This window comes from Mizuhopecten yessoensis, unplaced genomic scaffold (genome assembly GCF_002113885.1).
Source record: "Mizuhopecten yessoensis strain PY_sf001 unplaced genomic scaffold, ASM211388v2 scaffold4599, whole genome shotgun sequence".
Classification (NCBI taxonomy): Eukaryota; Metazoa; Mollusca; class Bivalvia; order Pectinida; family Pectinidae; genus Mizuhopecten; species Mizuhopecten yessoensis.
Window position 1 is genome coordinate 936,262 of NW_018405627.1, and position 13,247 is coordinate 949,508.

The window sequence follows — 13,247 nt, forward strand, 5'->3', positions numbered from 1 at the left end:
TTCACAACACTGAACTGTGTGTATATATATATATATAGCTGATCGATCTTTACAATAATATTTAATCCATATGACGTTGTTACTAATCTAGCGAGTAAATCGGCGATGACAATGAATCAATGTTTTGACTGAATGTAAATGTTCAAGTCATATTTGTACGTGTACAATATCAAAGTACTAACGTGATTGTTAAGTACATAATCTCCTGTTTGTTTCGTCAGTTATATCATGTTTAAAAACAACATTAAATGAGTATTGAGGCGTCAACAAAACCGTACCTCGGACTCAAAATAGTTCGAAGTAGAACAGAATATGGGCAGAAGACAGATAAACAAGATTGTCGTTGCAAAAAAAAAAAGACGTTCAGGAAGATTTTGATGAACATGTTTTACGTTAACAGTTCTGCTGTTCCGATTAAATCATTATCACACACTGTTTATAAACCGTGACCAAGCCACTTGCTCATGTTTTTCTAGTTATTGTGCCAAGGCATTGCTTACTAGTTGGACTGTCACCAATACATTTTATAAATAGGAAAACGTGTATATTACAATATACAAGAATATGGTATTGTATCAAAATACGAAATAAAATATCATATTTCGATATCGTATAATATCTCAAAATGCCTTTTTCATGCTGATATTTAGGTGTTATATGTAGTTCTTTGGAAATTACTTCACATTACTATTGCTGTACCTACGACAATCAATGGCGTTGTGTATTTGAAAGGTACGAGGTACACTCCATGCACATAGTGATCTTCTTGTCAAATAGATGTTGCTCAGGGAGCAGGGAGTGTCATCTACGCCTACCAAACATAAATACTCTTTAGATCATGCCTAATAGGATGTTTACTGATTGGTTGAACACCTGGTTTTACATACTTAGGAAAATACATTGCGATTGGTGACGACAGAGCGTTCGATTAATATCTCGGGTGCTATTTTCGTCTGTAAATGAACAAGATCCTTTTTTGCGGTTTACATAAAGGCAATTTATTTTTTCACTTAAGGAATCCGAATGTGTTAAACTAAGGCGATAACATTTTTGTTTACCCCAATAACATTAACAAAACAACCATCGATCCACAACGTAAGCTGTCAGGGATATAAAATGCTCTTAAGCTAGCACCGAATAATGACGTTATATTCTCTTTAACTAACACTCAGTTGTTTACAACGTTAAGCTGTCAGTGACATAACATTCTCCAGAGTTAATATAGAGTTTTCCACAACGTTAACTGTCAATGACATTACAATCTCCCGAGACAATATCGAGTTTTCCACAACGTAAACTGTCAGTGACATTACATTCTCCCGAGTCAATATCGAGTTTTTCACAGCGTTAACTGTCAGTGACATTACATTCTCCCGAGTGTATCACGTCGTTAACTGTCAGTGATACTACATTCTCCCGAGTTAATATCGAGTTTATCACGTCGTTAACTGTCAGTGACATTATATTCTCCTTAGTTAATATTGAGTTTTACACAACGTTAACTATCAGTAACATTACATTCTCCCGAGTTGATATCGAGTTTTCCACATCGTTAACTGTCAGTGACATTACATTCCCCTGAGTTAATATCGAGTTTTCCGCAGCGTTAACTGTCAGTGACATTACATTCTCCCGCGTTAATATCGAGTTTTCCACATCGTTAACTGTCAGTGACATTACAATCTCCCGGTTAATATCGAGTTTACCAAAACGTCAATTGTCAGTGATGTTAATTTCTCCTTAGCTAACATTCAGTTATCAACAACGTTAAGCTGTCAGTGACATTACATTGTCCTTAGTTAATATCGAGTTATCCTCGACGTTAACTGTCAATGACATTATATGCTACCTATTTAATACCGAGTTTTCTACAACGTCAATTGTCATGAAGTAATAATATCCTTAACTAACGATCAGTAGTCCACAACGCTTTTTTGTCAGAGACACTTTATTCGAAATATGTGAAACTCAGATGTTCCAAATGTACAGTTTTCAGTAACGCTATCACTACATTGTATTTGAGAGTAATAGTTCAAAGTTTTCTTAGTCTTATGGTTCAGACTTCTTTCGGTGATACATTTTAATCCCTATGAATGATTTTTTTTTTACAATTTAATTTTACATTTTTTGTAAATATTCGATATATTTTGAGTGGTATTATTATTGTGCTGATTTGACGTTTAATGGTTTGGCACCGTACAATTAATTATCCGAAGATACTTGTATTCCTAGCTAAAGTACCTGATCACACATGACAAGGATTGATAACAGGGAAAAGAACAGAAGTTAACCATGTTAATTTCGTTTTCTGCCATCATACAATTTTATACATAATACATATTCGCCTGACAATAAGAACGAGACAGAAAAATCTATTCAAATAAATGACATTGTTTGCGTCCGGGCGAAATAATATTTATTCCGTAAAGTATGTTACAGACCAATGTACAACTGATAAAAGAACAATATTTTCATTTTTACTGTAACATATGACAAATATTTATCAAAAACATAGAGGGGTTCATTTCTAAAGGGTGGTTTCAAGTTTTGTTTCGCTTTATCATCATACATGCGTTAATTCATTTGTTTTTATTTCGTTTTGAGTTTTAAAATGTAAGCGCCGTAATTTTGGGTTGGTTATAATGAATCTTACGATAATATTTCTTATTTCCGATGTGACTGGTAATGTTATACTCACTTTTCTAATTCAAAGTGTACCTGTTGCTAAGGAAATGAACTCGGCCAAACAGTGCGCTGACGACTAGATTTATGGAAAGCATATGAATCTGTACCCCTGCAAGCCATTTAGTGTTTAAAGCTTAGCGCCGGTGTAACATGAAAAAGTGACCCGCGTAAAAAACTTACCCGGGGTTAATATTTTTACTTCGTCCTGTGAAAAAATGACCACGTAGATAAGTGACCCGGATGTTAGGAAAAGGAAACATCAACCTCTATGCACGAACATATACCAATGATAATGAGTGCTCTATTCTATCAGAGCATCTAATCCGCCCGGCCATCCGCTCAAAGGTCAAGGTCGAAATAGAAGTTTACGGAAAAATCTGGTCATCAAGCTGCATAACTATAAATTTCGTTATAAACGAATCCTCTGCCAATGTCGTATGGGACATCCGTAAAGCTTAATGCAAAGATGCTGTGATCGAAGTCTTTGAACATTTGTATACGTTCGTCATCGTGTGTATTGACCAATGCCTCTTTCAGGGGTTCTGACGACGCTACGGACCAGTACATCTTGGGGATGTAGTTCTTTAATCCCACATACGGTTATCTTGCATACAAAGTGTTCAACTCTGAAAGACAGGTTTAAAGTGGGCACATACTTTTCGCTTGTAAATGCTCCTTTGGGAAACATTTTAACTTTGGAGGCAAGGTTTAACTTCCAACCACTTAAATGAGGCTTTCCGTACCACTTTTTCGATCACCATATTGACAACACACTATTTACGTCAATAATAGTATCAAGTTTGTCAGTCATTGTCCCTTTTTCTTCGTTTTCTCTTTCTGTCCTGTAAGTTGTTCGTCCTTTCTCTCCAATTTCGGTTCCTCTGGCCACAAGTACTTAAGAAGTCTTGCTCCATTTACCAGGGTTTTCTAATTTGACACATTATACGTTCCCATGTCATGCACTGCTTCAATTGTTTATGGCCCTTGCCGATGTAGGATCAAGTTTTCCTCCCTTTCTGGTGGCCTAACATGAGCTATGTAGCAGTAAGTTGTCACCAACTTTGAATACTGCTTTTTAACTTTTTTTGTCATGATAAAACTTTTGTTTTCGTTGTGTATATTTGATATTCTGAGCTGCCACTTCTCTCGCTTGGGCAAGAGCAACACATGTATAAATTCTTGACTTTGATCGTCGCCTTACAAACAGAACGTTCTGCATTTTCTCTTAAAATTTCTTATTTTCGTTTCAGACTTCCTCATCTTTTTAGGATTTTCCCCTCTTCAGATATGCTCTTATTTCCTCCGTCGAGACTTCCATTTGTTCTATGCTTAATCTCAAACCTTGATATAGCGCGCCAAAAAACATCATCGCTTGCTTTATTGCATTCTGGCATGGTTTTTTTGCATAAAGAAAGTGTTACACAACCTCCGGCCCGCGCTGTACATATTCGCGGGGTCCTGCGCTGTGACATAATTACGAAGTGCCGTATTGTCAAACCTTGTTTCTATATGCAGGATTTTTTTTTTTTATTTCATCATAGATCCGACGGTGTACAGATTATTTAAAATCTGAACCCACTCGCTTAATGGAATAAAAATAATAGTCTGAGGCAAAAATCATAAGACCATATTACATACCATCCTTTCGACTGACAATCTTTATTTTAAACACTACACAAAATTCACTTCCATAATGTGATCCTTTCTTGTATCATGGTTTAAGAAAACCCCTTGCATATTCTTGTAAGGTTCGTTATAGTGGCCATATAATAAAATAACAAAATGTCACAGAAAAAGACCTTTAGAAACCAGACATTTTCATAATATTCTAATATTTATACCATAGCATTTTAACTACATTGCTGTACATTATTGTAAGAGGACGGGGTCCAAACTTTCTAGGTAATCTACTTTTTGTCTTAAAAGGTAAAAATCGTATCGCTTTACTCGCTGATGCTTTTTATTAATACTGGAATTTGTTTTAACTGATTCAACTGTTTTTCTATTGAGAACAAATGAATAATACATAAAAGTGATTCAATTAATAAAGCATAATTATACACCAGCAATGTGCACAAGATCGTATCAGAGCGCTCCTAAATTTCATTACTTATTTTTCGGGGAGGGGTTGGGTGGGAGGGGGTGGGAGGTTGTGCGTGTGTAACACGAACAATATACCGGTATTTAGACATAACTTCCAAACAGTTGGATTTGGACAGCTCCCTCGATCTTCCTGGAATAAAACTAAGCATTCTGGGCGAAAATTCACGGTTTTACATACGTTGGATCTCACTGGACCAAATGATAGGTACAATCTCAAATTTACATAATGTTACAAAAAGTATTATTCCGTAGAAATCTGACCCGGATTTCGGGTAATTTTGCAACGGTTGTGGGTCAGTTTTATACGGATGCCCGGGTAAGATTTATACTTGCAATTTGGACCCCGGGTAGGTTTTCTACGCGGGTCACTTTTTCATGTTACACCGGCTACAAGATCACAAAGTTTGTAATCTCCTGACGTTGCTTTGCAGACATGTTTAAAGGACGAATACATACACTTGTTTTATGGGTCAGTCTTTCCCTGTCACCCATGTTCGTGGCTCCAGCGTATCTTAATGACACAAAAGGACTTTTCAAATACCTGTTCGACGACAACGGTTATGACACTAGGGTGATACCTATTGAGGACCAGAACGATACATTGTTTGTGCACGTCCATTTCTTCCTAATGCGAGTAAGCGAGATTGATGAGGTCAAGGAGACTATGACAACGGTAGTGTATTTCTACATGGGGTGGTGTGACGATAACTTGAAATGGAATACCACCATGTTCAACGACATAGATCATATCCATGTGCCGCAATCCGATGTCTGGAAACCAGAACTCCCACTAGAAAATGGAATAGCGAAAATGAACGAATTTGGTGACCCTATCAGATTAATGCTGGTATGGTTCGATGGTTTTGTTCAATGGTGGCCGTTTGAGGTACTTACAACAACATGCGCTATCGACATAACATATTATCCGTTCGACAAACAAACTTGCCATATCATATTTGGAGTCTGGACATACACTTTGGAGGAAATTGACGTATCCATGTATGCTTCTGACATAGACATGAGCGAATATCAGACGAATGGACAATGGGATGTCATCAAAACCTCTGCAGTAAAATCTAATTCGTATGGGAAGGCTTTGGTCACTTTTTCGATCACTATGAAGAGAAAGCCCCAGTACATAATAAATTCTGTTGTTTTGCCAATAATGATGCTGTCGATTCTCTCCGTCTTCACCTTCGTCCTGCCAATCGACTGTGGGGAAAAGATGGGCTTTTCGATGACTCTATACCTTGCCTTTGCTGTTTTTCTAACCATCGTGAGTTCAACACTTCCAGAGAGGGCGACCATGTCTTTAATGTCATTGTACCTTATAATTCTTCTGATTATCGGAACGATAATCAACATGATAAGTGCTTTACAGATTCGTATTCATTACAGTGACAGTTCCCGCGAAATCCCGTTCTGCGTGAGAAATCTGGTACGGATCAGTTGGAAATTGCAGTGCAGAAGGTCAGTACATAAAATTCGACCGTGTTCTAATGCAAAGCCAAAAGATATCCAAAATAAGACCATTTTCGATGAAAGAAAATCTGGAGAAATTATCAATGTGGAAGATTTAGACAGCATCTCGCCGAAGCCATCTGTGTCGGAGCCCGAAGCTAAAAGAGATAACATCACGTGGCCGGATGTGACCTCGGCCATTGACTTTTTCTGTTTTTGGGGATTCTTATCCACGATTGTCCTAGTAACAGTTCTATTATTCGTCATTGGTAACCTAGAGAGCGATAAACAAGGATAGTCTCAAGACCATACAACAAGACTGTTTTATAACCATCTTCTGTCTTTTTTTTAATTCTACATATTCTTAGTAGAAAGGAAATAGGGAAAACTCTCAGCTTTAGACAACTGCTCAGTAGGTTTGTTTAACCAACGTCTGTCTTAATGTGTGACTTGATGCATGCATATACACGGAAAACTCGATTGAATGGTAATGAGAAAAAGAAACGATAAATATCTTCTGTCTTGTATCCAATATATTCTGAGTAGAATGTAAAAAGAGTGAAAAAATAATATAAGACGTATGTACGGAAGGTTATGTTGTTTTTTACCTGGTAATGATGGTAAAAATAGATATGTTGTATTTTTTTGTTTATTGTGTATCATTCAACGTACATATGTAAGGCTGTCCAATAAGCCCTTTTTATACAATATCCTATAATAGCACATACACTTGTACATGTAACACAACATTTGACTGAATAAGACGATGCTTTGGCTTAAGGTAGTCTTAAAATAAAATAAATATAGTTATCATATTCAGGCCCAGTATAGTGGTCGAAAGTAAGTAGCTTGGCCACAAGTAGTCTTATCTGCGTTAAACAGTTGTACTCAAATTGTCCCAAGTTGACCAGCTACACAATAAACAATTCTATTTGAATTTAAAGAAATTTCCAAATTCAAAATTGTAACATGGCGTCCAAGCGTCACTTTCCTCATAAGACACAGTGTACAACATTATATTTTGTACCCATATCTCTTCTTATCGCATCAAAGAGATGTTTTCACATTCGTCAAATATTACATTTATTTGTGTTTTTGAAATGCTCAACAGACCTAGTACAAGCATCTCTAGCTTGTGAAATTCAGTTTCATACACAATGGATATCCACACAAAATCGTGAAGTACAATAATAATTGTATCTGAGACGGCGGTACAATAATTATCTGGAAAAAAATGGTTATATCAAAAAAGAATTGTTGTAAAATATTTCTATGTAGTGATGCGACAAGCTTTGGTGTGTTTTATGCTAATAAGGTTTGGTATGCATTGTAAGCCATGACATTAAACATTTCTTAACATAGTAAAAAGTTGTAGTTTAGGTGAAAACTGCTTTCGTCATGGAGTTTTAGATTTTTTAACATTTTAAAAAAATCCTTCCAACCATGATATGATTAAAATTTGATGCTCAGCGTTGTTTTGGCCAGCAGTTTCGTCTGACTGTCCAAACCCATCAGCCAAAGAAATTAATATATCCTAACCAAACTACATGTACAATAGTGAATTTAAAAACTTTATCTGAATAGTATTCGATGATTATTATGATAATGTTGTTATTGTCATCTATTTCGCATAAAATAATTGTTAATCCCTCGAAGGATAATTGATTGTATAATAAATCTGTTTGTAAGTGTCGATAAATCGATAGATGTTTATCCGTAGAAAACAGAGATTTGTTTTATATTCTGCGCATCATTTTCAGCACTGCATACTTTACTAATACGACCCTTTATTTGTCAGCTGTATTCAATTGTCGCCATTCCTTTTTCAATTAACCGATCGCTCAGTTGTCAGCTGTGCTCGATTGTCAACATTTCCATGTTCTATTGTATTCGATTGTCGACATTTCGATGTTCTATTTACCTGCTGCTCAGTTATCAACTGTATTCAATTGTCGCCATTCCTATATTCCATTAACCGGTCGCTCAGTTGTCAGTTGGGCTCGATTGTCGCCATTCCTTTTTCAATTAACTGGTCGCTCAGTTGTCAGCTGATCTCGATTGTCAACATTTCCATATTATAGTTACCTTATGTTCAGTTGTCAGCTGTATTCCATTGTCGACATTTCGATGTTCTATTTACCTGATGATCAGTTATCAACTGTATTCAATTGTCGCCATTCCTTTTTCAATTAACCGATCGCTCAGTTGTCAGCTGTGCTCGATTGTCAACATTTCCATGTTCTATTTACCTGATGCTCAGTGGTCAACTGTATTCAATTGTCAACATTCCTATATTCCATTAACAGATCGCTCAGTTGTCAGCTGTGCTCGATTGTCAACATTCCATATTATATTTACCTGATGATCAGTTGTCAGCTGTGTTCGATTGTAAACATTTCCATATTATATTTACCTGATGATCAGTTGTCAGCTGTGTTCGATTGTCATCATTTCCATATTATATTTACCTGATGATCAGTTGTCAGCTGTGTTCGATTGTCATCATTTCCATATTATATTTACCTGATGATCAGTTGTCAGCTGTGTTCGATTGTCATCATTTCCATATTATATTTACCTTATGTTCAGTTGGCAGCTGTATTCGATTGTCAACATTTCCATATTCTATTTGCCTTATGTTCAGTTGTCAGCTATATTCGATTGTCAACATTTCCATATTATAGTTACCTTATGTTCAGTTGTCAGCTGTATTCGATTGTCAACATTTCCATATTATAGTTACCTTATGTTCAGTTGTCAGCTGTATTCGATTGTCAACATTTCTATATTATATTTACCTTATGTTCCGTTGTCAGCTGTATTCGATTGTCAACATTTCTATATTATATTTACCTTATGTTCCGTTGTCAGCTGTATTCGATTGTCGACATTTCGATGTTCTATTTCCCTGATGCTCAGTTATCAACTATATTCAATTGTCGCCATTCCTTTATTCCCATTAACTGGTCGCTCAGTTGTCAGATGTACTCGATTGTCAACATTTCCATATTCTATTTACCTGATGCTCAGTTGTCAACTGTATTCAATTGTCGCCATTCCTTTATTCCCATTAACTGGTCGCTCAGTTGTCAGCTGAACTCGATTGTCAACATTTCCATATTCTATTTGCCTTATGTTCAGTTGTCAGCTGTATTCGATTGTCAACATTTCCATATTATATTTACCATATGTTCAGTTGTCAGCTGTATTCGATTGTCGACATTTCGATGTTCTATTTACCTGATGCTCAGTTGTCAGTTGGGCTCGATTGTCGCTATTCCTTTTTCAATTAACCGGTCGCTCAGTTGTCAGCTGTGCTCGATTGTCAACATTTCGATGTTCTATTTACCTGATGCTCAGTTGTCAGCTGTATTCGATTGTCGCTATTCCTTTATTCTATTAACCGGTCGCTCAGTTGTAAGCTGTACTCGATTGTCAACATTTCCATGTTCTATTTATCTGATGCTCAGTTGTCAACTGTATTCAATTGTCGCCATTCCTTTATTCCATTAACTGGTCGCTCAGTTGTCAGCTGTACTCGATTGTCAACATTTCCATGTTCTATTTATCTGATGCTCAGTTGTCAACTGTATTCAATTGTCGCCATTCCTTTATTCCATTAACTGGTCGCTCAGTTGTCAGCTGTACTCGATTGTCAATATTTCCATGTTCTATTTTTCTGATGCTAATTTGTCAACTGCACTTAATTATCAGAAGGTAAGATATGTCTTGCCTTACGCTCAGAGACCATTTGTAGAAAATGCATGTACGATTAGCTGAATCAGCAATTATCGTAAAACAAATGTTCTGTGTATTTTAAAAGCAAAACCATTAATTAAGTTACTGAAAACTTTCAAAATAGCAAATTATTTATCAGAGTAAACTTTATGCAAATTTATTATATTATACCCTTGTAACTTGACCAAATAATTAAAGGTTGAAATGTCTTTAAACACTGATTAGGCTAAACACTTAACAACTGGGTCCAGTTTTCAATAGTATAATTATCAACACTTACAAGACACTCAATTGTCAGGTTTGTGGTCAGCAATTGAATACTGTTATTCCGTCTTTGCGTATTGCAGAGTTATCTTCTCTTGGGAGCAGGTATTGATTGTTACGTCATTGGTTTGTGCGAGAAAATTACGTCGTTTTCTCAAAAATTGATGACGTTACTCTCACAAACAAGTGACGTAACAATCAATACCTGCTCCCAAGAGAAGATAACTCTGCAATACGCAAAGACGGAATAATGAAATTGTGTTTACTTTTGGCATGTCGGACTGATATTCAGAGCTCCAAGGTTGATACAGCGTCTGCTGTGGTGTATCTGTGAGCAAGATACTTTCCCCCGCTTGTTCCAGTCTACTCAGCTGTAAATGAGTACGTGGTTGTGCAGTGCTAGAGTTGTAGAATGCTTACTGTGAGCGCCGAAATGGCGGTACCGGCTGTATGTACCCCAAGGAGTTGAGAAAGATATTGGCTGGTTGCAAAGGCCCTATAACCACGGATAATAATTTGTGAATCGCTTTGAGACGACCTACGAACTAGTTTGTGATAAAGCAGTATATAAGAACCTCGAATTATTATTATTATTATTAATATACGCATGTCATAACACGTATATGTTGAAGAGTTGCAGGAAATGCTTGCGAACAGATAAAAAAAATTCCGAAAAAAGTCTATTTTATTAACTCATTAATGGTTTAAGTGTGGAAATGCACCGGTAATTTTGACGGACAAGTATAACAAACTTTCATTATTCAATCAATGAACCTTGTAAAAACAAAACAGCTGCAAATTGTCTAGCATGAAAAGTACACTGATCTTATGGAATGACTAATAATGTTTTCTGTATACTTTACAAGTCTTTTATTGATCCCGTAGTGTTTTGATAATCGAATATAGGGTATGAACAGGTACAAAGAGGTGGATGTTCATTTACCAAAACAAAGCCTGCGGGTTGTTTAGGTTCTTTATAGAAAACCGTTTTGGCTCTAGGAGATGACATTGGTTGGCATCCCTGTTATATCAACCTGACGATGGAAACTGTCCGACTTGTTTAGACAGACGACCGATAATAGACATTTTAAATAGCTTAGCATTGATTCTGTTAGCTTCCGAAATCCTGTAAATCCAGATTTGCATTGAATTGAGGAAAAAGGGTCGATTATTTTGATTTTCAACAAAATATAGTTTGCCTCGGGTTTGATGTCCTCGCAATAAGCCAGGGTCATAAGGACGCTTGCCTAGGGAAACAGAAACGGAAAGTAGAGAGAAAGGGAGGATAGGAAACGAGAAAGATCCCAAATATTGAAATAGGGGCAGCAGATCAATGTTGGTTACTTCCATGTCCCCTTTAATTTTAAAGGAATATTATTATCGTTTTTCTAGTAGTTATCCGACCTATTTCTTAATTTAACTTACGTTTCTAAAATAATGGATCGCGATTTTAAAAGGAAAATAATATTTTTTGTATCAATCAATCTGGATTTCGTTCAGGTCATTCGACAGTTAACCAGCTGAGTGCTTTTCATAACCATGATTCTGCATTTGACAGGAAAGAAAAATCGTGATTTATATTTCGCAATTTATCTAAGGCATTTGACGAAGCATGGCATGAAGAACTGTTATTAAAACGTTTCCAATATCGTATTGAGGATAATAACGTATGTCATCACACATCAATTAGAATGAATGTATATATTAACATTTATGTCATCATGCGTCAATTAGAATGAATATATATATCGACATTTAGGTCACCACGCATCAATTAGAATGAATGTATATCTACATTTATGTCATCATACGTCAATTAGAATGAATATATAAATTAACATTTATGTCAAAATACGTCAATTAGAATGAATGTATATATTAACATTTATGTCATCATACGTCAATTAGATAAATATATATCGACATTTAAGTCACCACGCATCAATTAGAATGAATGTATATCTACATTTATGTCATCACGCGTCAATTAGAATGAATATATATCTTAACATTTATGTCACCACGCGTCAATTAGAATGAATATATAAATTAACATTTATGTCATCATACATCAATTAGAATGAATGTATATATACATTTATGTCATCACGCGTCAATTAGAATGAATATATATCTTAACATTTATGTCATCATACGTCAATTAGATAAATATATATCGACATTTAAGTCACCACGCATCAATTAGCATGAATGTATATCTACATTTATCTCATCACGCGTCAATAAGAATGAATATATATCTTAACATTTATGTCATCATACGTCAATTAGAATGAATATATAAATTAACATTTATGTCATCATACATCAATTAGAATGAATGTATATCTACATTAATGTCACCTCGCGTCAATTAGAATGAATGTATATCTACATTTATGTCACCACGCGTCAATTAGAATGAATATGTATATTTACATTTATGTCATCACGCATCAATTAGAATGAATGTATATCTACATTTATGTCATCACGCGTCAATTAGAATGAATAAATATATTTACATTTATGTCATCATGCGTCAATTAGAATGAATATATATATACATTTATGTCATCACGCGTCAATTAGAATGAATGTATATCTACATTTATGTCATCACGCGTCAATAAGAATGAATATATATCTACATTTTTGTCATCACGCGTCAATTAGAATGAATGTATATCTACATTTATGTCACCACGCGTCAATTGGAATGAATGTATATCTACATTTATGTCATCACGCTTCAACTAGAATTTATGTAGATTTTACGCGTTATCTGTAGTTATTTGTGGGTGCTGTCTAGAGAGCTCCTTGTTTAATTAGTCAGAAATTGAATCCAGCTTTGTTCCTTAATGTCTTTTAATGAATAAAATATTAATCTGCAAACAATTGTCAATATTTATTTATTTACATATCCATCTCAAGCTTTGTTACAAATGCTTGTCATCAAAGTAAACAAAAAGAAATTCAAATATCCACAATATGTT